Here is a 25,722-nt window from a genome sequence, read left to right as displayed (position 1 = left end):
CCTGCTCTTCAATTCGATGTTCTCACCTCTTTAAACTGACAGGATAAAGAGGACGTGTCATCCTCCCTGGGCCCATTAAGGGCGTTATTACGCTCAGAGGGAACCTCACACCAAGGGGAAAAGTGTCACTGAAATGAACTGACCAGGAGTGGTGTGTGAGTCAGTGTAAACAGTGAGCAGTAAAGGGTGACCCATTAGCACCAACTCTGAGCTTTGTACCACCAGCTCTACACTCACTTCCTGCCTCATGCCTCGCGGTCGGCATTGTCTTTCACTTTTATTACACTCCCTCGCTGCCGTTCTCAACCTATTTCCGGCCGATAGCAGGTGTCCGTTTAGGACCTGCCCCTTTTTGAAACGGATTCCTGGGAGATCGCCGTCACTCGATAGGGTAGGCTTTTGCCCGAAACGTCGATTTCGCTGCTCCTTGGATGCCTGCCTGAACTGTTGTGCTCTTCCAGCGCCACTCATCCAGGGTAGGATTTACTGCCCATCCCTGATTACCCGGCAGATCGGGGGATCAGTTACTTTGCTGAACCCTTGAACTCCTCAGCACGGAGCTCCAGCCATGAGGCTGCTAGGGAGGGGGTTCCAGGACTTTGATCCAGCGCTAGTGAAGCTACAACGAGATCTTTACAACTCAGAAAGCTGAGATGATCGGAGGGGGATTCGCGGAGCTAGTTTACCGGTGTATCTGCTGCCTTTGTCCTTCTAGATGAATGCAAACAATCACTGGGCTGACTCTGGCAGGATCAGCGGGTGTATTCTGTGCGTAACTAGGAATTCGTTTTCAATCGGATAATTCACAATTAGAGAAATAAATCTTCATTACGAGACTGGGAGCTGTATCCAGGTCTGGACGATGCAAACTCGGATTCCTAAACAGGGACCCCGCCCAGTGACGCTGACAGGAAACCTTGCCAACTGACTTGTACACACGCTGGTGACTGTCCTTCCCTCCATAACCACCTTCAGCAGCAATGTTTTCTCTTTTCCTTCTTCAGCAGAAAAAGAAAAGACAACTGTACTCCAACTCTAGGAGAAGGAGGATCTATTTTCTGTTGGTGTAAAATGAATGAACGGGGACGGGTGATCAGCTCGTGGAGTTTGTGTGCGTGTTTGCCACAGCATTCCCTGGTAAGTTAGCAGTGTCTCCACCTCACGTCGTTATTCCCACCAAACCTGGAATGAAGGTGGGAGAATAAAAGCGAACGAGGAGCAGGAGCGCTTGTGGAACAGCGGCACGAAATTCCAGGTAGAACGATCAGTGACTACTGCTGGAATGAGACCAGGATCGCCAAACCATAACAGGCTGCAACAGAACGTTGTGCTGTCTCACCAGCAACACAACTCTGGTAAGAAGACGCAAGTGCGCACTTTTGACACAGCAAGCAGGCACCACTGGGATTCGAACCCAGGATCTCCTGTTTACGAAACAGGCGCTTTTACCATCTAAGCCACGGCGCCACAGCGCGCGAACTGCGGTGTGTGCGCAGGTACAGTTGATTCATCACATGAACACAAGGACTCGTCAACGTGCCTTCCGTCTCAATCTTGCTCAGTGAGAATTGCAAAGAAGAGAGAGTTCACGACTCAACATTCTCCACGCAAACGGCACAGAAAAACGCAACCTGCTCTTCAATTCGATGTTCTCACCTCTTTAAACTGACAGGATAAAGAGGACGTGTCATCCTCCCTGGGCCCATTAAGGGCGTTATTACGCTCAGAGGGAACCTCACACCAAGGGGAAAAGTGTCACTGAAATGAACTGACCAGGAGTGGTGTGTGAGTCAGTGTAAACAGTGAGCAGTAAAGGGTGACCCATTAGCACCAACTCTGAGCTTTGTACCACCAGCTCTACACTCACTTCCTGCCTCATGCCTCGCGGTCGGCATTGTCTTTCACTTTTATTACACTCCCTCGCTGCCGTTCTCAACCTATTTCCGGCCGATAGCAGGTGTCCGTTTAGGACCTGCCCCTTTTTGAAACGGATTCCTGGGAGATCGCCGTCACTCGATAGGGTAGGCTTTTGCCCGAAACGTCGATTTCGCTGCTCCTTGGATGCCTGCCTGAACTGTTGTGCTCTTCCAGCGCCACTCATCCAGGGTAGGATTTACTGCCCATCCCTGATTACCCGGCAGATCGGGGATCAGTTACTTTGCTGAACCCTTGAACTCCTCAGCACGGAGCTCCAGCCATGAGGCTGCTAGGGAGGGGGTTCCAGGACTTTGATCCAGCGCTAGTGAAGCTACAACGAGATCTTTACAACTCAGAAAGCTGAGATGATCGGAGGGGGATTCGCGGAGCTAGTTTACCGGTGTATCTGCTGCCTTTGTCCTTCTAGATGAATGCAAACAATCACTGGGCTGACTCTGGCAGGATCAGCGGGTGTATTCTGTGCCTAACTAGCAAATCGTTTTCAATCGGATAATTCACAATTAGAGAAATAAATCTTCATTACGAGACTGGGAGCTGTATCCAGGTCTGGACGATGCAAACTCGGATTCCTAAACAGGGACCCCGCCCAGTGACGCTGACAGGAAACCTTGCCAACTGACTTGTACACACGCTGGTGACTGTCCTTCCCTCCATAACCACCTTCAGCAGCAATGTTTTCTCTTTTCCTTCTTCAGCAGAAAAAGAAAAGACAACTGTACTCCAACTCTAGGAGAAGGAGGATCTATTTTCTGTTGGTGTAAAATGAATGAACGGGGACGGGTGATCAGCTCGTGGAGTTTGTGTGCGTGTTTGCCACAGCATTCCCTGGTAAGTTAGCAGTGTCTCCACCTCACGTCGTTATTCCCACCAAACCTGGAATGAAGGTGGGAGAATAAAAGCGAACGAGGAGCAGGAGCGCTTGTGGAACAGCGGCACGAAATTCCAGGTAGAACGATCAGTGACTACTGCTGGAATGAGACCAGGATCGCCAAACCATAACAGGCTGCAACAGAACGTTGTGCTGTCTCACCAGCAACACAACTCTGGTAAGAAGACGCAAGTGCGCACTTTTGACACAGCAAGCAGGCACCACTGGGATCCGAACCCAGGATCTCGTATTTACAAAACAGGCGCTTTCACCATCTAAGCCACGACGCCACAGCGCGCGATTTGCGGTGTGTGCACAGGTACAATTGATTCATCACTTGAACACAAGGACTCGTCAACGTGCCTTCCGTCTCAATCTTGCTCAGTGAGAATTGCAAAGAAGAGAGAGTTCACGACTCAACATTCTCCACGCAAACGGCACAGAAAAACGCAACCTGCTCTTCAATTCGATGTTCTCACCTCTTTAAACTGACAGGATAAAGAGGACGTGTCATCCTCCCTGGGCCCATTAAGGGCGTTATTACGCTCAGAGGGAACCTCACACCAAGGGGAAAAGTGTCACTGAAATGAACTGACCAGGAGTGGTGTGTGAGTCAGTGTAAACAGTGAGCAGTAAAGGCTGACCCATTAGCACCAACTCTGAGCTTTGTACCACCAGCTCTACACTCACTTCCTGCCTCATGCCTCGCGGTCGGCATTGTCTTTCACTTTTATTACACTCCCTCGCTGCCGTTCTCAACCTATTTCCGGCCGATAGCAGGTGTCCGTTTAGGACCTGCCCCTTTTTGAAACGGATTCCTGGGAGATCGCCGTCACTCGATAGGGTAGGCTTTTGCCCGAAACGTCGATTTCGCTGCTCCTTGGATGCCTGCCTGAACTGTTGTGCTCTTCCAGCGCCACTCATCCAGGGTAGGATTTACTGCCCATCCCTGATTACCCGGCAGATCGGGGGATCAGTTACTTTGCTGAACCCTTGAACTCCTCAGCACGGAGCTCCAGCCATGAGGCTGCTAGGGAGGGGGTTCCAGGACTTTGATCCAGCGCTAGTGAAGCTACAACGAGATCTTTACAACTCAGAAAGCTGAGATGATCGGAGGGGGATTCGCGGAGCTAGTTTACCGGTGTATCTGCTGCCTTTGTCCTTCTAGATGAATGCAAACAATCACTGGGCTGACTCTGGCAGGATCAGCGGGTGTATTCTGTGCCTAACTAGCAAATCGTTTTCAATCGGATAATTCACAATTAGAGAAATAAATCTTCATTACGAGACTGGGAGCTGTATCCAGGTCTGGACGATGCAAACTCGGATTCCTAAACAGGGACCCCGCCCAGTGACGCTGACAGGAAACCTTGCCAACTGACTTGTACACACGCTGGTGACTGTCCTTCCCTCCATAACCACCTTCAGCAGCAATGTTTTCTCTTTTCCTTCTTCAGCAGAAAAAGAAAAGACAACTGTACTCCAACTCTAGGAGAAGGAGGATCTATTTTCTGTTGGTGTAAAATGAATGAACGGGGACGGGTGATCAGCTCGTGGAGTTTGTGTGCGTGTTTGCCACAGCATTCCCTGGTAAGTTAGCAGTGTCTCCACCTCACGTCGTTATTCCCACCAAACCTGGAATGAAGGTGGGAGAATAAAAGCGAACGAGGAGCAGGAGCGCTTGTGGAACAGCGGCACGAAATTCCAGGTAGAACGATCAGTGACTACTGCTGGAATGAGACCAGGATCGCCAAACCATAACAGGCGGCAACAGAACGTTGTGCTGTCTCACCAGCAACACAACTCTGGTAAGAAGACGCAAGTGCGCACTTTTGACACAGCAAGCAGGCACCACTGGGATTCGAACCCAGGATCTCCTGTTTACGAAACAGGCGCTTTTACCATCTAAGCCACGGCGCCACAGCGCGCGACTTGCGGTGTGTGCGCAGGTACAGTTGATTCATCACATGAACACAAGGACTCGTCAACGTGCCTTCCGTCTCAATCTTGCTCAGTGAGAATTGCAAAGAAGAGAGAGTTCACGACTCAACATTCTCCACGCAAACGGCACAGAAAAACGCAACCTGCTCTTCAATTCGATGTTCTCACCTCTTTAAACTGACAGGATAAAGAGGACGTGTCATCCTCCCTGGGCCCATTAAGGGCGTTATTACGCTCAGAGGGAACCTCACACCAAGGGGAAAAGTGTCACTGAAATGAACTGACCAGGAGTGGTGTGTGAGTCAGTGTAAACAGTGAGCAGTAAAGGGTGACCCATTAGCACCAACTCTGAGCTTTGTACCACCAGCTCTACACTCACTTCCTGCCTCATGCCTCGCGGTCGGCATTGTCTTTCACTTTTATTACACTCCCTCGCTGCCGTTCTCAACCTATTTCCGGCCGATAGCAGGTGTCCGTTTAGGACCTGCCCCTTTTTGAAACGGATTCCTGGGAGATCGCCGTCACTCGATAGGGTAGGCTTTTGCCCGAAACGTCGATTTCGCTGCTCCTTGGATGCCTGCCTGAACTGTTGTGCTCTTCCAGCGCCACTCATCCAGGGTAGGATTTACTGCCCATCCCTGATTACCCGGCAGATCGGGGGATCAGTTACTTTGCTGAACCCTTGAACTCCTCAGCACGGAGCTCCAGCCATGAGGCTGCTAGGGAGGGGGTTCCAGGACTTTGATCCAGCGCTAGTGAAGCTACAACGAGATCTTTACAACTCAGAAAGCTGAGATGATCGGAGGGGGATTCGCGGAGCTAGTTTACCGGTGTATCTGCTGCCTTTGTCCTTCTAGATGAATGCAAACAATCACTGGGCTGACTCTGGCAGGATCAGCGGGTGTATTCTGTGCCTAACTAGGAAATCGTTTTCAATCGGATAATTCACAATTAGAGAAATAAATCTTCATTACGAGACTGGGAGCTGTATCCAGGTCTGGACGATGCAAACTCGGATTCCTAAACAGGGACCCCGCCCAGTGACGCTGACAGGAAACCTTGCCAACTGACTTGAACACACGCTGGTGACTGTCCTTCCCTCCATAACCACCTTCAGCAGCAATGTTTTCTCTTTTCCTTCTTCAGCAGAAAAAGAAAAGACAACTGTACTCCAACTCTAGGAGAAGGAGGATCTATTTTCTGTTGGTGTAAAATGAATGAACGGGGACGGGTGATCAGCTCGTGGAGTGTGTGTGCGTGTTTGCCACAGCATTCCCTGGTAAGTTAGCAGTGTCTCCACCTCACGTCGTTATTCCCACCAAACCTGGAATGAAGGTGGGAGAATAAAAGCGAACGAGGAGCAGGAGCGCTTGTGGAACAGCGGCACGAAATTCCAGGTAGAACGATCAGTGACTACTGCTGGAATGAGACCAGGATCGCCAAACCATAACAGGCGGCAACAGAACGTTGTGCTGTCTCACCAGCAACACAACTCTGGTAAGAAGACGCAAGTGCGCACTTTTGACACAGCAAGCAGGCACCACTGGGATTCGAACCCAGGATCTCCTGTTTACGAAACAGGCGCTTTTACCATCTAAGCCACGGCGCCACAGCGCGCGACTTGCGGTGTGTGCGCAGGTACAGTTGATTCATCACATGAACACAAGGACTCGTCAACGTGCCTTCCGTCTCAATCTTGCTCAGTGAGAATTGCAAAGAAGAGAGAGTTCACGACTCAACATTCTCCACGCAAACGGCACAGAAAAACGCAACCTGCTCTTCAATTCGATGTTCTCACCTCTTTAAACTGACAGGATAAAGAGGACGTGTCATCCTCCCTGGGCCCATTAAGGGCGTTATTACGCTCAGAGGGAACCTCACACCAAGGGGAAAAGTGTCACTGAAATGAACTGACCAGGAGTGGTGTGTGAGTCAGTGTAAACAGTGAGCAGTAAAGGGTGACCCATTAGCACCAACTCTGAGCTTTGTACCACCAGCTCTACACTCACTTCCTGCCTCATGCCTCGCGGTCGGCATTGTCTTTCACTTTTATTACACTCCCTCGCTGCCGTTCTCAACCTATTTCCGGCCGATAGCAGGTGTCCGTTTAGGACCTGCCCCTTTTTGAAACGGATTCCTGGGAGATCGCCGTCACTCGATAGGGTAGGCTTTTGCCCGAAACGTCGATTTCGCTGCTCCTTGGATGCCTGCCTGAACTGTTGTGCTCTTCCAGCGCCACTCATCCAGGGTAGGATTTACTGCCCATCCCTGATTACCCGGCAGATCGGGGGATCAGTTACTTTGCTGAACCCTTGAACTCCTCAGCACGGAGCTCCAGCCATGAGGCTGCTAGGGAGGGGGTTCCAGGACTTTGATCCAGCGCTAGTGAAGCTACAACGAGATCTTTACAACTCAGAAAGCTGAGATGATCGGAGGGGGATTCGCGGAGCTAGTTTACCGGTGTATCTGCTGCCTTTGTCCTTCTAGATGAATGCAAACAATCACTGGGCTGACTCTGGCAGGATCAGCGGGTGTATTCTGTGCCTAACTAGCAAATCGTTTTCAATCGGATAATTCACAATTAGAGAAATAAATCTTCATTACGAGACTGGGAGCTGTATCCAGGTCTGGACGATGCAAACTCGGATTCCTAAACAGGGACCCCGCCCAGTGACGCTGACAGGAAACCTTGCCAACTGACTTGTACACACGCTGGTGACTGTCCTTCCCTCCATAACCACCTTCAGCAGCAATGTTTTCTCTTATCCTTCTTCAGCAGAAAAAGAAAAGACAACTGTACTCCAACTCTAGGAGAAGGAGGATCTATTTTCTGTTGGTGTAAAATGAATGAACGGGGACGGGTGATCAGCTCGTGGAGTTTGTGTGCGTGTTTGCCACAGCATTCCCTGGTAAGTTAGCAGTGTCTCCACCTCACGTCGTTATTCCCACCAAACCTGGAATGAAGGTGGGAGAATAAAAGCGAACGAGGAGCAGGAGCGCTTGTGGAACAGCGGCACGAAATTCCAGGTAGAACGATCAGTGACTACTGCTGGAATGAGACCAGGATCGCCAAACCATAACAGGCTGCAACAGAACGTTGTGCTGTCTCACCAGCAACACAACTCTGGTAAGAAGACGCAAGTGCGCACTTTTGACACAGCAAGCAGGCACCACTGGGATTCGAACCCAGGATCTCCTGTTTACGAAACAGGCGCTTTTACCATCTAAGCCACGGCGCCACAGCGCGCGACTTGCGGTGTGTGCGCAGGTACAGTTGATTCATCACATGAACACAAGGACTCGTCAACGTGCCTTCCGTCTCAATCTTGCTCAGTGAGAATTGCAAAGAAGAGAGAGTTCACGACTCAACATTCTCCACGCAAACGGCACAGAAAAACGCAACCTGCTCTTCAATTCGATGTTCTCACCTCTTTAAACTGACAGGATAAAGAGGACGTGTCATCCTCCCTGGGCCCATTAAGGGCGTTATTACGCTCAGAGGGAACCTCACACCAAGGGGAAAAGTGTCACTGAAATGAACTGACCAGGAGTGGTGTGTGAGTCAGTGTAAACAGTGAGCAGTAAAGGGTGACCCATTAGCACCAACTCTGAGCTTTGTACCACCAGCTCTACACTCACTTCCTGCCTCATGCCTCGCGGTCGGCATTGTCTTTCACTTTTATTACACTCCCTCGCTGCCGTTCTCAACCTATTTCCGGCCGATAGCAGGTGTCCGTTTAGGACCTGCCCCTTTTTGAAACGGATTCCTGGGAGATCGCCGTCACTCGATAGGGTAGGCTTTTGCCCGAAACGTCGATTTCGCTGCTCCTTGGATGCCTGCCTGAACTGTTGTGCTCTTCCAGCGCCACTCATCCAGGGTAGGATTTACTGCCCATCCCTGATTACCCGGCAGATCGGGGGATCAGTTACTTTGCTGAACCCTTGAACTCCTCAGCACGGAGCTCCAGCCATGAGGCTGCTAGGGAGGGGGTTCCAGGACTTTGATCCAGCGCTAGTGAAGCTACAACGAGATCTTTACAACTCAGAAAGCTGAGATGATCGGAGGGGGATTCGCGGAGCTAGTTTACCGGTGTATCTGCTGCCTTTGTCCTTCTAGATGAATGCAACCAATCACTGGGCTGACTCTGGCAGGATCAGCGGGTGTATTCTGTGCGTAACTAGGAAATCGTTTTCAATCGGATAATTCACAATTAGAGAAATAAATCTTCATTACGAGACTGGGAGCTGTATCCAGGTCTGGACGATGCAAACTCGGATTCCTAAACAGGGACCCCGCCCAGTGACGCTGACAGGAAACCTTGCCAACTGACTTGTACACACGCTGGTGACTGTCCTTCCCTCCATAACCACCTTCAGCAGCAATGTTTTCTCTTTTCCTTCTTCAGCAGAAAAAGAAAAGACAACTGTACTCCAACTCTAGGAGAAGGAGGATCTATTTTCTGTTGGTGTAAAATGAATGAACGGGGACGGGTGATCAGCTCGTGGAGTTTGTGTGCGTGTTTGCCACAGCATTCCCTGGTAAGTTAGCAGTGTCTCCACCTCACGTCGTTATTCCCACCAAACCTGGAATGAAGGTGGGAGAATAAAAGCGAACGAGGAGCAGGAGCGCTTGTGGAACAGCGGCACGAAATTCCAGGTAGAACGATCAGTGACTACTGCTGGAATGAGACCAGGATCGCCAAACCATAACAGGCTGCAACAGAACGTTGTGCTGTCTCACCAGCAACACAACTCTGGTAAGAAGACGCAAGTGCGCACTTTTGACACAGCAAGCAGGCACCACTGGGATTCGAACCCAGGATCTCCTGTTTACGAAACAGGCGCTTTTACCATCTAAGCCACGGCGCCACAGCGCGCGACTTGCGGTGTGTGCGCAGGTACAGTTGATTCATCACATGAACACAAGGACTCGTCAACGTGCCTTCCGTCTCAATCTTGCTCAGTGAGAATTGCAAAGAAGAGAGAGTTCACGACTCAACATTCTCCACGCAAACGGCACAGAAAAACGCAACCTGCTCTTCAATTCGATGTTCTCACCTCTTTAAACTGACAGGATAAAGAGGACGTGTCATCCTCCCTGGGCCCATTAAGGGCGTTATTACGCTCAGAGGGAACCTCACACCAAGGGGAAAAGTGTCACTGAAATGAACTGACCAGGAGTGGTGTGTGAGTCAGTGTAAACAGTGAGCAGTAAAGGGTGACCCATTAGCACCAACTCTGAGCTTTGTACCACCAGCTCTACACTCACTTCCTGCCTCATGCCTCGCGGTCGGCATTGTCTTTCACTTTTATTACACTCCCTCGCTGCCGTTCTCAACCTATTTCCGGCCGATAGCAGGTGTCCGTTTAGGACCTGCCCCTTTTTGAAACGGATTCCTGGGAGATCGCCGTCACTCGATAGGGTAGGCTTTTGCCCGAAACGTCGATTTCGCTGCTCCTTGGATGCCTGCCTGAACTGTTGTGCTCTTCCAGCGCCACTCATCCAGGGTAGGATTTACTGCCCATCCCTGATTACCCGGCAGATCGGGGGATCAGTTACTTTGCTGAACCCTTGAACTCCTCAGCACGGAGCTCCAGCCATGAGGCTGCTAGGGAGGGGGTTCCAGGACTTTGATCCAGCGCTAGTGAAGCTACAACGAGATCTTTACAACTCAGAAAGCTGAGATGATCGGAGGGGGATTCGCGGAGCTAGTTTACCGGTGTATCTGCTGCCTTTGTCCTTCTAGATGAATGCAACCAATCACTGGGCTGACTCTGGCAGGATCAGCGGGTGTATTCTGTGCGTAACTAGGAAATCGTTTTCAATCGGATAATTCACAATTAGAGAAATAAATCTTCATTACGAGACTGGGAGCTGTATCCAGGTCTGGACGATGCAAACTCGGATTCCTAAACAGGGACCCCGCCCAGTGACGCTGACAGGAAACCTTGCCAACTGACTTGTACACACGCTGGTGACTGTCCTTCCCTCCATAACCACCTTCAGCAGCAATGTTTTCTCTTTTCCTTCTTCAGCAGAAAAAGAAAAGACAACTGTACTCCAACTCTAGGAGAAGGAGGATCTATTTTCTGTTGGTGTAAAATGAATGAACGGGGACGGGTGATCAGCTCGTGGAGTTTGTGTGCGTGTTTGCCACAGCATTCCCTGGTAAGTTAGCAGTGTCTCCACCTCACGTCGTTATTCCCACCAAACCTGGAATGAAGGTGGGAGAATAAAAGCGAACGAGGAGCAGGAGCGCTTGTGGAACAGCGGCACGAAATTCCAGGTAGAACGATCAGTGACTACTGCTGGAATGAGACCAGGATCGCCAAACCATAACAGGCGGCAACAGAACGTTGTGCTGTCTCACCAGCAACACAACTCTGGTAAGAAGACGCAAGTGCGCACTTTTGACACAGCAAGCAGGCACCACTGGGATTCGAACCCAGGATCTCCTGTTAACGAAACAGGCGCTTTTACCATCTAAGCCACGGCGCCACAGCGCGCGATTTGCGGTGTGTGCGCAGGTACAGTTGATTCATCACATGAACACAAGGACTCGTCAACGTGCCTTCCGTCTCAATCTTGCTCAGTGAGAATTGCAAAGAAGAGAGAGTTCACGACTCAACATTCTCCACGCAAACGGCACAGAAAAACGCAACCTGCTCTTCAATTCGATGTTCTCACCTCTTTAAACTGACAGGATAAAGAGGACGTGTCATCCTCCCTGGGCCCATTAAGGGCGTTATTACGCTCAGAGGGAACCTCACACCAAGGGGAAAAGTATCACTGAAATGAACTGACCAGGAGTGGTGTGTGAGTCAGTGTAAACAGTGAGCAGTAAAGGGTGACCCATTAGCACCAACTCTGAGCTTTGTACCACCAGCTCTACACTCACTTCCTGCCTCATGCCTCGCGGTCGGCATTGTCTTTCACTTTTATTACACTCCCTCGCTGCCGTTCTCAACCTATTTCCGGCCGATAGCAGGTGTCCGTTTAGGACCTGCCCCTTTTTGAAACGGATTCCTGGGAGATCGCCGTCACTCGATAGGGTAGGCTTTTGCCCGAAACGTCGATTTCGCTGCTCCTTGGATGCCTGCCTGAACTGTTGTGCTCTTCCAGCGCCACTCATCCAGGGTAGGATTTACTGCCCATCCCTGATTACCCGGCAGATCGGGGGATCAGTTACTTTGCTGAACCCTTGAACTCCTCAGCACGGAGCTCCAGCCATGAGGCTGCTAGGGAGGGGGTTCCAGGACTTTGATCCAGCGCTAGTGAAGCTACAACGAGATCTTTACAACTCAGAAAGCTGAGATGATCGGAGGGGGATTCGCGGAGCTAGTTTACCGGTGTATCTGCTGCCTTTGTCCTTCTAGATGAATGCAACCAATCACTGGGCTGACTCTGGCAGGATCAGCGGGTGTATTCTGTGCGTAACTAGGAAATCGTTTTCAATCGGATAATTCACAATTAGAGAAATAAATCTTCATTACGAGACTGGGAGCTGTATCCAGGTCTGGACGATGCAAACTCGGATTCCTAAACAGGGACCCCGCCCAGTGACGCTGACAGGAAACCTTGCCAACTGACTTGTACACACGCTGGTGACTGTCCTTCCCTCCATAACCACCTTCAGCAGCAATGTTTTCTCTTTTCCTTCTTCAGCAGAAAAAGAAAAGACAACTGTACTCCAACTCTAGGAGAAGGAGGATCTATTTTCTGTTGGTGTAAAATGAATGAACGGGGACGGGTGATCAGCTCGTGGAGTTTGTGTGCGTGTTTGCCACAGCATTCCCTGGTAAGTTAGCAGTGTCTCCACCTCACGTCGTTATTCCCACCAAACCTGGAATGAAGGTGGGAGAATAAAAGCGAACGAGGAGCAGGAGCGCTTGTGGAACAGCGGCACGAAATTCCAGGTAGAACGATCAGTGACTACTGCTGGAATGAGACCAGGATCGCCAAACCATAACAGGCTGCAACAGAACGTTGTGCTGTCTCACCAGCAACACAACTCTGGTAAGAAGACGCAAGTGCGCACTTTTGACACAGCAAGCAGGCACCACTGGGATTCGAACCCAGGATCTCCTGTTTACGAAACAGGCGCTTTTACCATCTAAGCCACGGCGCCACAGCGCGCGACTTGCGGTGTGTGCGCAGGTACAGTTGATTCATCACATGAACACAAGGACTCGTCAACGTGCCTTCCGTCTCAATCTTGCTCAGTGAGAATTGCAAAGAAGAGAGAGTTCACGACTCAACATTCTCCACGCAAACGGCACAGAAAAACGCAACCTGCTCTTCAATTCGATGTTCTCACCTCTTTAAACTGACAGGATAAAGAGGACGTGTCATCCTCCCTGGGCCCATTAAGGGCGTTATTACGCTCAGAGGGAACCTCACACCAAGGGGAAAAGTGTCACTGAAATGAACTGACCAGGAGTGGTGTGTGAGTCAGTGTAAACAGTGAGCAGTAAAGGGTGACCCATTAGCACCAACTCTGAGCTTTGTACCACCAGCTCTACACTCACTTCCTGCCTCATGCCTCGCGGTCGGCATTGTCTTTCACTTTTATTACACTCCCTCGCTGCCGTTCTCAACCTATTTCCGGCCGATAGCAGGTGTCCGTTTAGGACCTGCCCCTTTTTGAAACGGATTCCTGGGAGATCGCCGTCACTCGATAGGGTAGGCTTTTGCCCGAAACGTCGATTTCGCTGCTCCTTGGATGCCTGCCTGAACTGTTGTGCTCTTCCAGCGCCACTCATCCAGGGTAGGATTTACTGCCCATCCCTGATTACCCGGCAGATCGGGGGATCAGTTACTTTGCTGAACCCTTGAACTCCTCAGCACGGAGCTCCAGCCATGAGGCTGCTAGGGAGGGGGTTCCAGGACTTTGATCCAGCGCTAGTGAAGCTACAACGAGATCTTTACAACTCAGAAAGCTGAGATGATCGGAGGGGGATTCGCGGAGCTAGTTTACCGGTGTATCTGCTGCCTTTGTCCTTCTAGATGAATGCAAACAATCACTGGGCTGACTCTGGCAGGATCAGCGGGTGTATTCTGTGCCTAACTAGCAAATCGTTTTCAATCGGATAATTCACAATTAGAGAAATAAATCTTCATTACGAGACTGGGAGCTGTATCCAGGTCTGGACGATGCAAACTCGGATTCCTAAACAGGGACCCCGCCCAGTGACGCTGACAGGAAACCTTGCCAACTGACTTGTACACACGCTGGTGACTGTCCTTCCCTCCATAACCACCTTCAGCAGCAATGTTTTCTCTTTTCCTTCTTCAGCAGAAAAAGAAAAGACAACTGTACTCCAACTCTAGGAGAAGGAGGATCTATTTTCTGTTGGTGTAAAATGAATGAACGGGGACGGGTGATCAGCTCGTGGAGTGTGTGTGCGTGTTTGCCACAGCATTCCCTGGTAAGTTAGCAGTGTCTCCACCTCACGTCGTTATTCCCACCAAACCTGGAATGAAGGTGGGAGAATAAAAGCGAACGAGGAGCAGGAGCGCTTGTGGAACAGCGGCACGAAATTCCAGGTAGAACGATCAGTGACTACTGCTGGAATGAGACCAGGATCGCCAAACCATAACAGGCGGCAACAGAACGTTGTGCTGTCTCACCAGCAACACAACTCTGGTAAGAAGACGCAAGTGCGCACTTTTGACACAGCAAGCAGGCACCACTGGGATTCGAACCCAGGATCTCCTGTTTACGAAACAGGCGCTTTTACCATCTAAGCCACGGCGCCACAGCGCGCGACTTGCGGTGTGTGCGCAGGTACAGTTGATTCATCACATGAACACAAGGACTCGTCAACGTGCCTTCCGTCTCAATCTTGCTCAGTGAGAATTGCAAAGAAGAGAGAGTTCACGACTCAACATTCTCCACGCAAACGGCACAGAAAAACGCAACCTGCTCTTCAATTCGATGTTCTCACCTCTTTAAACTGACAGGATAAAGAGGACGTGTCATCCTCCCTGGGCCCATTAAGGGCGTTATTACGCTCAGAGGGAACCTCACACCAAGGGGAAAAGTATCACTGAAATGAACTGACCAGGAGTGGTGTGTGAGTCAGTGTAAACAGTGAGCAGTAAAGGGTGACCCATTAGCACCAACTCTGAGCTTTGTACCACCAGCTCTACACTCACTTCCTGCCTCATGCCTCGCGGTCGGCATTGTCTTTCACTTTTATTACACTCCCTCGCTGCCGTTCTCAACCTATTTCCGGCCGATAGCAGGTGTCCATTTAGGACCTGCCCCTTTTTGAAACGGATTCCTGGGAGATCGCCGTCACTCGATAGGGTAGGCTTTTGCCCGAAACGTCGATTTCGCTGCTCCTTGGATGCCTGCCTGAACTGTTGTGCTCTTCCAGCGCCACTCATCCAGGGTAGGATTTACTGCCCATCCCTGATTACCCGGCAGATCGGGGATCAGTTACTTTGCTGAACCCTTGAACTCCTCAGCACGGAGCTCCAGCCATGAGGCTGCTAGGGAGGGGGTTCCAGGACTTTGATCCAGCGCTAGTGAAGCTACAACGAGATCTTTACAACTCAGAAAGCTGAGATGATCGGAGGGGGATTCGCGGAGCTAGTTTACCGGTGTATCTGCTGCCTTTGTCCTTCTAGATGAATGCAAACAATCACTGGGCTGACTCTGGCAGGATCAGCGGGTGTATTCTGTGCCTAACTAGCAAATCGTTTTCAATCGGATAATTCACAATTAGAGAAATAAATCTTCATTACGAGACTGGGAGCTGTATCCAGGTCTGGACGATGCAAACTCGGATTCCTAAACAGGGACCCCGCCCAGTGACGCTGACAGGAAACCTTGCCAACTGACTTGTACACACGCTGGTGACTGTCCTTCCCTCCATAACCACCTTCAGCAGCAATGTTTTCTCTTTTCCTTCTTCAGCAGAAAAAGAAAAGACAACTGTACTCCAACTCTAGGAGAAGGAGGATCTATTTTCTGTTGGTGTAAAATGAATGAACGGGGACGGGTGATCAGCTCGTGGAGTTTGTGTGCGTGTTTGCCACAGCATTCCCTGGTAAGTTAGCAGTGTCTCCACCTCACGTCGTTATTCCCACCAAACCTGGAATGAAGGTGGGAGAATAAAAGCGAACGAGGAGCAGGAGCGCTTGTGGAACAGCGGCACGAAATTCCAGGTAGAACGATCAGTGACTACTGCTGGAATGAGACCAGGATCGCCAAACCATAACAGGCTGCAACAGAACGTTGTGCTGTCTCACCAGCAACACAACTCTGGTAAGAAGACGCAAGTGCGCACTTTTGACACAGCAAGCAGGCACCACTGGGATTCGAACCCAGGATCTCCTGTTTACGAAACAGGCGCTTTTACCATCTAAGCCACGGCGCCACAGCGCGCGACTTGCGGTGTGTGCGCAGGTACAGTTGATTCATCACATGAACACAAGGACTCGTCAACGTGCCTTCCGTCTCAATCTTGCTCAGTGAGAATTGCAAAGAAGAGAGAGTTCACGACTCAACATTCTCCACGCAAACGGCACAGAAAAACGCAACCTGCTCTTCAATTCGATGTTCTCACCTCTTTAAACTGACAGGATAAAGAGGACGTGTCATCCTCCCTGGGCCCATTAAGGGCGTTATTACGCTCAGAGGGAACCTCACACCAAGGGGAAAAGTGTCACTGAAATGAACTGACCAGGAGTGGTGTGTGAGTCAGTGTAAACAGTGAGCAGTAAAGGGTGACCCATTAGCACCAACTCTGAGCTTTGTACCACCAGCTCTACACTCACTTCCTGCCTCATGCCTCGCGGTCGGCATTGTCTTTCACTTTTATTACACTCCCTCGCTGCCGTTCTCAACCTATTTCCGGCCGATAGCAGGTGTCCGTTTAGGACCTGCCCCTTTTTGAAACGGATTCCTGGGAGATCGCCGTCACTCGATAGGGTAGGCTTTTGCCCGAAACGTCGATTTCGCTGCTCCTTGGATGCCTGCCTGAACTGTTGTGCTCTTCCAGCGCCACTCATCCAGGGTAGGATTTACTGCCCATCCCTGATTACCCGGCAGATCGGGGGATCAGTTACTTTGCTGAACCCTTGAACTCCTCAGCACGGAGCTCCAGCCATGAGGCTGCTAGGGAGGGGGTTCCAGGACTTTGATCCAGCGCTAGTGAAGCTACAACGAGATCTTTACAACTCAGAAAGCTGAGATGATCGGAGGGGGATTCGCGGAGCTAGTTTACCGGTGTATCTGCTGCCTTTGTCCTTCTAGATGAATGCAAACAATCACTGGGCTGACTCTGGCAGGATCAGCGGGTGTATTCTGTGCCTAACTAGCAAATCGTTTTCAATCGGATAATTCACAATTAGAGAAATAAATCTTCATTACGAGACTGGGAGCTGTATCCAGGTCTGGACGATGCAAACTCGGATTCCTAAACAGGGACCCCGCCCAGTGACGCTGACAGGAAACCTTGCCAACTGACTTGTACACACGCTGGTGACTGTCCTTCCCTCCATAACCACCTTCAGCAGCAATGTTTTCTCTTTTCCTTCTTCAGCAGAAAAAGAAAAGACAACTGTACTCCAACTCTAGGAGAAGGAGGATCTATTTTCTGTTGGTGTAAAATGAATGAACGGGGACGGGTGATCAGCTCGTGGAGTGTGTGTGCGTGTTTGCCACAGCATTCCCTGGTAAGTTAGCAGTGTCTCCACCTCACGTCGTTATTCCCACCAAACCTGGAATGAAGGTGGGAGAATAAAAGCGAACGAGGAGCAGGAGCGCTTGTGGAACAGCGGCACGAAATTCCAGGTAGAACGATCAGTGACTACTGCTGGAATGAGACCAGGATCGCCAAACCATAACAGGCGGCAACAGAACGTTGTGCTGTCTCACCAGCAACACAACTCTGGTAAGAAGACGCAAGTGCGCACTTTTGACACAGCAAGCAGGCACCACTGGGATTCGAACCCAGGATCTCCTGTTTACGAAACAGGCGCTTTTACCATCTAAGCCACGGCGCCACAGCGCGCGACTTGCGGTGTGTGCGCAGGTACAGTTGATTCATCACATGAACACAAGGACTCGTCAACGTGCCTTCCGTCTCAATCTTGCTCAGTGAGAATTGCAAAGAAGAGAGAGTTCACGACTCAACATTCTCCACGCAAACGGCACAGAAAAACGCAACCTGCTCTTCAATTCGATGTTCTCACCTCTTTAAACTGACAGGATAAAGAGGACGTGTCATCCTCCCTGGGCCCATTAAGGGCGTTATTACGCTCAGAGGGAACCTCACACCAAGGGGAAAAGTGTCACTGAAATGAACTGACCAGGAGTGGTGTGTGAGTCAGTGTAAACAGTGAGCAGTAAAGGGTGACCCATTAGCACCAACTCTGAGCTTTGTACCACCAGCTCTACACTCACTTCCTGCCTCATGCCTCGCGGTCGGCATTGTCTTTCACTTTTATTACACTCCCTCGCTGCCGTTCTCAACCTATTTCCGGCCGATAGCAGGTGTCCGTTTAGGACCTGCCCCTTTTTGAAACGGATTCCTGGGAGATCGCCGTCACTCGATAGGGTAGGCTTTTGCCCGAAACGTCGATTTCGCTGCTCCTTGGATGCCTGCCTGAACTGTTGTGCTCTTCCAGCGCCACTCATCCAGGGTAGGATTTACTGCCCATCCCTGATTACCCGGCAGATCGGGGGATCAGTTACTTTGCTGAACCCTTGAACTCCTCAGCACGGAGCTCCAGCCATGAGGCTGCTAGGGAGGGGGTTCCAGGACTTTGATCCAGCGCTAGTGAAGCTACAACGAGATCTTTACAACTCAGAAAGCTGAGATGATCGGAGGGGGATTCGCGGAGCTAGTTTACCGGTGTATCTGCTGCCTTTGTCCTTCTAGATGAATGCAAACAATCACTGGGCTGACTCTGGCAGGATCAGCGGGTGTATTCTGTGCCTAACTAGCAAATCGTTTTCAATCGGATAATTCACAATTAGAGAAATAAATCTTCATTACGAGACTGGGAGCTGTATCCAGGTCTGGACGATGCAAACTCGGATTCCTAAACAGGGACCCCGCCCAGTGACGCTGACAGGAAACCTTGCCAACTGACTTGTACACACGCTGGTGACTGTCCTTCCCTCCATAACCACCTTCAGCAGCAATGTTTTCTCTTTTCCTTCTTCAGCAGAAAAAGAAAAGACAACTGTACTCCAACTCTAGGAGAAGGAGGATCTATTTTCTGTTGGTGTAAAATGAATGAACGGGGACGGGTGATCAGCTCGTGGAGTGTGTGTGCGTGTTTGCCACAGCATTCCCTGGTAAGTTAGCAGTGTCTCCACCTCACGTCGTTATTCCCACCAAACCTGGAATGAAGGTGGGAGAATAAAAGCGAACGAGGAGCAGGAGCGCTTGTGGAACAGCGGCACGAAATTCCAGGTAGAACGATCAGTGACTACTGCTGGAATGAGACCAGGATCGCCAAACCATAACAGGCGGCAACAGAACGTTGTGCTGTCTCACCAGCAACACAACTCTGGTAAGAAGACGCAAGTGCGCACTTTTGACACAGCAAGCAGGCACCACTGGGATTCGAACCCAGGATCTCCTGTTTACGAAACAGGCGCTTTTACCATCTAAGCCACGGCGCCACAGCGCGCGACTTGCGGTGTGTGCGCAGGTACAGTTGATTCATCACATGAACACAAGGACTCGTCAACGTGCCTTCCGTCTCAATCTTGCTCAGTGAGAATTGCAAAGAAGAGAGAGTTCACGACTCAACATTCTCCACGCAAACGGCACAGAAAAACGCAACCTGCTCTTCAATTCGATGTTCTCACCTCTTTAAACTGACAGGATAAAGAGGACGTGTCATCCTCCCTGGGCCCATTAAGGGCGTTATTACGCTCAGAGGGAACCTCACACCAAGGGGAAAAGTGTCACTGAAATGAACTGACCAGGAGTGGTGTGTGAGTCAGTGTAAACAGTGAGCAGTAAAGGGTGACCCATTAGCACCAACTCTGAGCTTTGTACCACCAGCTCTACACTCACTTCCTGCCTCATGCCTCGCGGTCGGCATTGTCTTTCACTTTTATTACACTCCCTCGCTGCCGTTCTCAACCTATTTCCGGCCGATAGCAGGTGTCCGTTTAGGACCTGCCCCTTTTTGAAACGGATTCCTGGGAGATCGCCGTCACTCGATAGGGTAGGCTTTTGCCCGAAACGTCGATTTCGCTGCTCCTTGGATGCCTGCCTGAACTGTTGTGCTCTTCCAGCGCCACTCATCCAGGGTAGGATTTACTGCCCATCCCTGATTACCCGGCAGATCGGGGGATCAGTTACTTTGCTGAACCCTTGAACTCCTCAGCACGGAGCTCCAGCCATGAGGCTGCTAGGGAGGGGGTTCCAGGACTTTGATCCAGCGCTAGTGAAGCTACAACGAGATCTTTACAACTCAGAAAGCTGAGATGATCGGAGGGGGATTCGCGGAGCTAGTTTACCGGTGTATCTGCTGCCTTTGTCCTTCTAGATGAATGCAAACAATCACTGGGCTGACTCTGGCAGGATCAGCGGGTGTATTCTGTGCCTAACTAGCAAATCGTTTTCAATCGGATAATTCACAATTAGAGAAATAAATCTTCATTACGAGACTGGGAGCTGTATCCAGGTCTGGACGATGCAAACTCGGATTCCTAAACAGGGACCCCGCCCAGTGACGCTGACAGGAAACCTTGCCAACTGACTTGTACACACGCTGGTGACTGTCCTTCCCTCCATAACCACCTTCAGCAGCAATGTTTTCTCTTTTCCTTCTTCAGCAGAAAAAGAAAAGACAACTGTACTCCAACTCTAGGAGAAGGAGGATCTATTTTCTGTTGGTGTAAAATGAATGAACGGGGACGGGTGATCAGCTCGTGGAGTTTGTGTGCGTGTTTGCCACAGCATTCCCTGGTAAGTTAGCAGTGTCTCCACCTCACGTCGTTATTCCCACCAAACCTGGAATGAAGGTGGGAGAATAAAAGCGAACGAGGAGCAGGAGCGCTTGTGGAACAGCGGCACGAAATTCCAGGTAGAACGATCAGTGACTACTGCTGGAATGAGACCAGGATCGCCAAACCATAACAGGCGGCAACAGAACGTTGTGCTGTCTCACCAGCAACACAACTCTGGTAAGAAGACGCAAGTGCGCACTTTTGACACAGCAAGCAGGCACCACTGGGATTCGAACCCAGGATCTCCTGTTAACGAAACAGGCGCTTTTACCATCTAAGCCACGGCGCCACAGCGCGCGACTTGCGGTGTGTGCGCAGGTACAGTTGATTCATCACATGAACACAAGGACTCGTCAACGTGCCTTCCGTCTCAATCTTGCTCAGTGAGAATTGCAAAGAAGAGAGAGTTCACGACTCAACATTCTCCACGCAAACGGCACAGAAAAACGCAACCTGCTCTTCAATTCGATGTTCTCACCTCTTTAAACTGACAGGATAAAGAGGACGTGTCATCCTCCCTGGGCCCATTAAGGGCGTTATTACGCTCAGAGGGAACCTCACACCAAGGGGAAAAGTGTCACTGAAATGAACTGACCAGGAGTGGTGTGTGAGTCAGTGTAAACAGTGAGCAGTAAAGGGTGACCCATTAGCACCAACTCTGAGCTTTGTACCACCAGCTCTACACTCACTTCCTGCCTCATGCCTCGCGGTCGGCATTGTCTTTCACTTTTATTACACTCCCTCGCTGCCGTTCTCAACCTATTTCCGGCCGATAGCAGGTGTCCGTTTAGGACCTGCCCCTTTTTGAAACGGATTCCTGGGAGATCGCCGTCACTCGATAGGGTAGGCTTTTGCCCGAAACGTCGATTTCGCTGCTCCTTGGATGCCTGCCTGAACTGTTGTGCTCTTCCAGCGCCACTCATCCAGGGTAGGATTTACTGCCCATCCCTGATTACCCGGCAGATCGGGGGATCAGTTACTTTGCTGAACCCTTGAACTCCTCAGCACGGAGCTCCAGCCATGAGGCTGCTAGGGAGGGGGTTCCAGGACTTTGATCCAGCGCTAGTGAAGCTACAACGAGATCTTTACAACTCAGAAAGCTGAGATGATCGGAGGGGGATTCGCGGAGCTAGTTTACCGGTGTATCTGCTGCCTTTGTCCTTCTAGATGAATGCAAACAATCACTGGGCTGACTCTGGCAGGATCAGCGGGTGTATTCTGTGCCTAACTAGCAAATCGTTTTCAATCGGATAATTCACAATTAGAGAAATAAATCTTCATTACGAGACTGGGAGCTGTATCCAGGTCTGGACGATGCAAACTCGGATTCCTAAACAGGGACCCCGCCCAGTGACGCTGACAGGAAACCTTGCCAACTGACTTGTACACACGCTGGTGACTGTCCTTCCCTCCATAACCACCTTCAGCAGCAATGTTTTCTCTTTTCCTTCTTCAGCAGAAAAAGAAAAGACAACTGTACTCCAACTCTAGGAGAAGGAGGATCTATTTTCTGTTGGTGTAAAATGAATGAACGGGGACGGGTGATCAGCTCGTGGAGTTTGTGTGCGTGTTTGCCACAGCATTCCCTGGTAAGTTAGCAGTGTCTCCACCTCACGTCGTTATTCCCACCAAACCTGGAATGAAGGTGGGAGAATAAAAGCGAACGAGGAGCAGGAGCGCTTGTGGAACAGCGGCACGAAATTCCAGGTAGAACGATCAGTGACTACTGCTGGAATGAGACCAGGATCGCCAAACCATAACAGGCGGCAACAGAACGTTGTGCTGTCTCACCAGCAACACAACTCTGGTAAGAAGACGCAAGTGCGCACTTTTGACACAGCAAGCAGGCACCACTGGGATTCGAACCCAGGATCTCCTGTTTACGAAACAGGCGCTTTTACCATCTAAGCCACGGCGCCACAGCGCGCGATTTGCGGTGTGTGCGCAGGTACAGTTGATTCATCACATGAACACAAGGACTCGTCAACGTGCCTTCCGTCTCAATCTTGCTCAGTGAGAATTGCAAAGAAGAGAGAGTTCACGACTCAACATTCTCCACGCAAACGGCACAGAAAAACGCAACCTGCTCTTCAATTCGATGTTCTCACCTCTTTAAACTGACAGGATAAAGAGGACGTGTCATCCTCCCTGGGCCCATTAAGGGCGTTATTACGCTCAGAGGGAACCTCACACCAAGGGGAAAAGTATCACTGAAATGAACTGACCAGGAGTGGTGTGTGAGTCAGTGTAAACAGTGAGCAGTAAAGGGTGACCCATTAGCACCAACTCTGAGCTTTGTACCACCAGCTCTACACTCACTTCCTGCCTCATGCCTCGCGGTCGGCATTGTCTTTCACTTTTATTACACTCCCTCGCTGCCGTTCTCAACCTATTTCCGGCCGATAGCAGGTGTCCATTTAGGACCTGCCCCTTTTTGAAACGGATTCCTGGGAGATCGCCGTCACTCGATAGGGTAGGCTTTTGCCCGAAACGTCGATTTCGCTGCTCCTTGGATGCCTGCCTGAACTGTTGTGCTCTTCCAGCGCCACTCATCCAGGGTAGGATTTACTGCCCATCCCTGATTACCCGGCAGATCGGGGGATCAGTTACTTTGCTGAACCCTTGAACTCCTCAGCACGGAGCTCCAGCCATGAGGCTGCTAGGGAGGGGGTTCCAGGACTTTGATCCAGCGCTAGTGAAGCTACAACGAGATCTTTACAACTCAGAAAGCTGAGATGATCGGAGGGGGATTCGCGGAGCTAGTTTACCGGTGTATCTGCTGCCTTTGTCCTTCTAGATGAATGCAAACAATCACTGGGCTGACTCTGGCAGGATCAGCGGGTGTATTCTGTGCCTAACTAGCAAATCGTTTTCAATCGGATAATTCACAATTAGAGAAATAAATCTTCATTACGAGACTGGGAGCTGTATCCAGGTCTGGACGATGCAAACTCGGATTCCTAAACAGGGACCCCGCCCAGTGACGCTGACAGGAAACCTTGCCAACTGACTTGTACACACGCTGGTGACTGTCCTTCCCTCCATAACCACCTTCAGCAGCAATGTTTTCTCTTTTCCTTCTTCAGCAGAAAAAGAAAAGACAACTGTACTCCAACTCTAGGAGAAGGAGGATCTATTTTCTGTTGGTGTAAAATGAATGAACGGGGACGGGTGATCAGCTCGTGGAGTGTGTGTGCGTGTTTGCCACAGCATTCCCTGGTAAGTTAGCAGTGTCTCCACCTCACGTCGTTATTCCCACCAAACCTGGAATGAAGGTGGGAGAATAAAAGCGAACGAGGAGCAGGAGCGCTTGTGGAACAGCGGCACGAAATTCCAGGTAGAACGATCAGTGACTACTGCTGGAATGAGACCAGGATCGCCAAACCATAACAGGCGGCAACAGAACGTTGTGCTGTCTCACCAGCAACACAACTCTGGTAAGAAGACGCAAGTGCGCACTTTTGACACAGCAAGCAGGCACCACTGGGATTCGAACCCAGGATCTCCTGTTAACGAAACAGGCGCTTTTACCATCTAAGCCACGGCGCCACAGCGCGCGATTTGCGGTGTGTGCGCAGGTACAGTTGATTCATCACATGAACACAAGGACTCGTCAACGTGCCTTCCGTCTCAATCTTGCTCAGTGAGAATTGCAAAGAAGAGAGAGTTCACGACTCAACATTCTCCACGCAAACGGCACAGAAAAACGCAACCTGCTCTTCAATTCGATGTTCTCACCTCTTTAAACTGACAGGATAAAGAGGACGTGTCATCCTCCCTGGGCCCATTAAGGGCGTTATTACGCTCAGAGGGAACCTCACACCAAGGGGAAAAGTATCACTGAAATGAACTGACCAGGAGTGGTGTGTGAGTCAGTGTAAACAGTGAGCAGTAAAGGGTGACCCATTAGCACCAACTCTGAGCTTTGTACCACCAGCTCTACACTCACTTCCTGCCTCATGCCTCGCGGTCGGCATTGTCTTTCACTTTTATTACACTCCCTCGCTGCCGTTCTCAACCTATTTCCGGCCGATAGCAGGTGTCCGTTTAGGACCTGCCCCTTTTTGAAACGGATTCCTGGGAGATCGCCGTCACTCGATAGGGTAGGCTTTTGCCCGAAACGTCGATTTCGCTGCTCCTTGGATGCCTGCCTGAACTGTTGTGCTCTTCCAGCGCCACTCATCCAGGGTAGGATTTACTGCCCATCCCTGATTACCCGGCAGATCGGGGGATCAGTTACTTTGCTGAACCCTTGAACTCCTCAGCACGGAGCTCCAGCCATGAGGCTGCTAGGGAGGGGGTTCCAGGACTTTGATCCAGCGCTAGTGAAGCTACAACGAGATCTTTACAACTCAGAAAGCTGAGATGATCGGAGGGGGATTCGCGGAGCTAGTTTACCGGTGTATCTGCTGCCTTTGTCCTTCTAGATGAATGCAAACAATCACTGGGCTGACTCTGGCAGGATCAGCGGGTGTATTCTGTGCCTAACTAGCAAATCGTTTTCAATCGGATAATTCACAATTAGAGAAATAAATCTTCATTACGAGACTGGGAGCTGTATCCAGGTCTGGACGATGCAAACTCGGATTCCTAAACAGGGACCCCGCCCAGTGACGCTGACAGGAAACCTTGCCAACTGACTTGTACACACGCTGGTGACTGTCCTTCCCTCCATAACCACCTTCAGCAGCAATGTTTTCTCTTTTCCTTCTTCAGCAGAAAAAGAAAAGACAACTGTACTCCAACTCTAGGAGAAGGAGGATCTATTTTCTGTTGGTGTAAAATGAATGAACGGGGACGGGTGATCAGCTCGTGGAGTGTGTGCGCGCGCGCGTTTGCCACAGCATTCCCTGGTAAGTTAGCAGTGTCTCCACCTCACGTCGTTATTCCCACCAAACCTGGAATGAAGGTGGGAGAATAAAAGCGAACGAGGAGCAGGAGCGCTTGTGGAACAGCGGCACGAAATTCCAGGTAGAACGATCAGTG

The 25,722-nt window shown here is 50.5% G+C and overlaps 14 non-coding genes across 14 annotated transcripts; all 14 read right to left on the bottom strand.

Annotated features, from left to right (window-relative positions):
• Positions 1–1,393: 1,393 nt before the first annotated feature.
• trnat-cgu (transfer RNA threonine (anticodon CGU)) lies at positions 1,394–1,467 on the bottom strand. Its single transcript has one exon. It is a non-coding gene; the product is annotated as a tRNA-Thr (tRNA).
• A 3,185-nt stretch (positions 1,468–4,652) lies between these two features.
• On the bottom strand, positions 4,653–4,726 carry trnat-cgu (transfer RNA threonine (anticodon CGU)). The gene has a single exon. It is a non-coding gene; the product is annotated as a tRNA-Thr (tRNA).
• A 1,556-nt stretch (positions 4,727–6,282) lies between these two features.
• On the bottom strand, positions 6,283–6,356 carry trnat-cgu (transfer RNA threonine (anticodon CGU)). Its single transcript has one exon. It is a non-coding gene; the product is annotated as a tRNA-Thr (tRNA).
• A 1,556-nt stretch (positions 6,357–7,912) lies between these two features.
• trnat-cgu (transfer RNA threonine (anticodon CGU)) lies at positions 7,913–7,986 on the bottom strand. The gene has a single exon. It is a non-coding gene; the product is annotated as a tRNA-Thr (tRNA).
• Positions 7,987–9,542: 1,556 nt separating this feature from the next.
• On the bottom strand, positions 9,543–9,616 carry trnat-cgu (transfer RNA threonine (anticodon CGU)). Its single transcript has one exon. It is a non-coding gene; the product is annotated as a tRNA-Thr (tRNA).
• Positions 9,617–11,172: 1,556 nt separating this feature from the next.
• trnat-cgu (transfer RNA threonine (anticodon CGU)) lies at positions 11,173–11,246 on the bottom strand. Its single transcript has one exon. It is a non-coding gene; the product is annotated as a tRNA-Thr (tRNA).
• A 1,556-nt stretch (positions 11,247–12,802) lies between these two features.
• trnat-cgu (transfer RNA threonine (anticodon CGU)) lies at positions 12,803–12,876 on the bottom strand. The gene has a single exon. It is a non-coding gene; the product is annotated as a tRNA-Thr (tRNA).
• A 1,556-nt stretch (positions 12,877–14,432) lies between these two features.
• Positions 14,433–14,506, bottom strand: trnat-cgu (transfer RNA threonine (anticodon CGU)). Its single transcript has one exon. It is a non-coding gene; the product is annotated as a tRNA-Thr (tRNA).
• A 1,555-nt stretch (positions 14,507–16,061) lies between these two features.
• On the bottom strand, positions 16,062–16,135 carry trnat-cgu (transfer RNA threonine (anticodon CGU)). The gene has a single exon. It is a non-coding gene; the product is annotated as a tRNA-Thr (tRNA).
• Positions 16,136–17,691: 1,556 nt separating this feature from the next.
• trnat-cgu (transfer RNA threonine (anticodon CGU)) lies at positions 17,692–17,765 on the bottom strand. The gene has a single exon. It is a non-coding gene; the product is annotated as a tRNA-Thr (tRNA).
• Positions 17,766–19,321: 1,556 nt separating this feature from the next.
• Positions 19,322–19,395, bottom strand: trnat-cgu (transfer RNA threonine (anticodon CGU)). Its single transcript has one exon. It is a non-coding gene; the product is annotated as a tRNA-Thr (tRNA).
• Positions 19,396–20,951: 1,556 nt separating this feature from the next.
• Positions 20,952–21,025, bottom strand: trnat-cgu (transfer RNA threonine (anticodon CGU)). Its single transcript has one exon. It is a non-coding gene; the product is annotated as a tRNA-Thr (tRNA).
• A 1,556-nt stretch (positions 21,026–22,581) lies between these two features.
• Positions 22,582–22,655, bottom strand: trnat-cgu (transfer RNA threonine (anticodon CGU)). The gene has a single exon. It is a non-coding gene; the product is annotated as a tRNA-Thr (tRNA).
• Positions 22,656–24,211: 1,556 nt separating this feature from the next.
• Positions 24,212–24,285, bottom strand: trnat-cgu (transfer RNA threonine (anticodon CGU)). Its single transcript has one exon. It is a non-coding gene; the product is annotated as a tRNA-Thr (tRNA).
• Positions 24,286–25,722: the final 1,437 nt, after the last annotated feature.

This window comes from Chiloscyllium punctatum, chromosome 45, assembly GCF_047496795.1.
Source record: "Chiloscyllium punctatum isolate Juve2018m chromosome 45, sChiPun1.3, whole genome shotgun sequence".
Lineage (NCBI taxonomy): Eukaryota > Metazoa > Chordata > Chondrichthyes > Orectolobiformes > Hemiscylliidae > Chiloscyllium > Chiloscyllium punctatum.
Note: the sequence above shows the minus strand (reverse complement) of the source record. Positions and strands in the feature narration are given on the sequence as shown.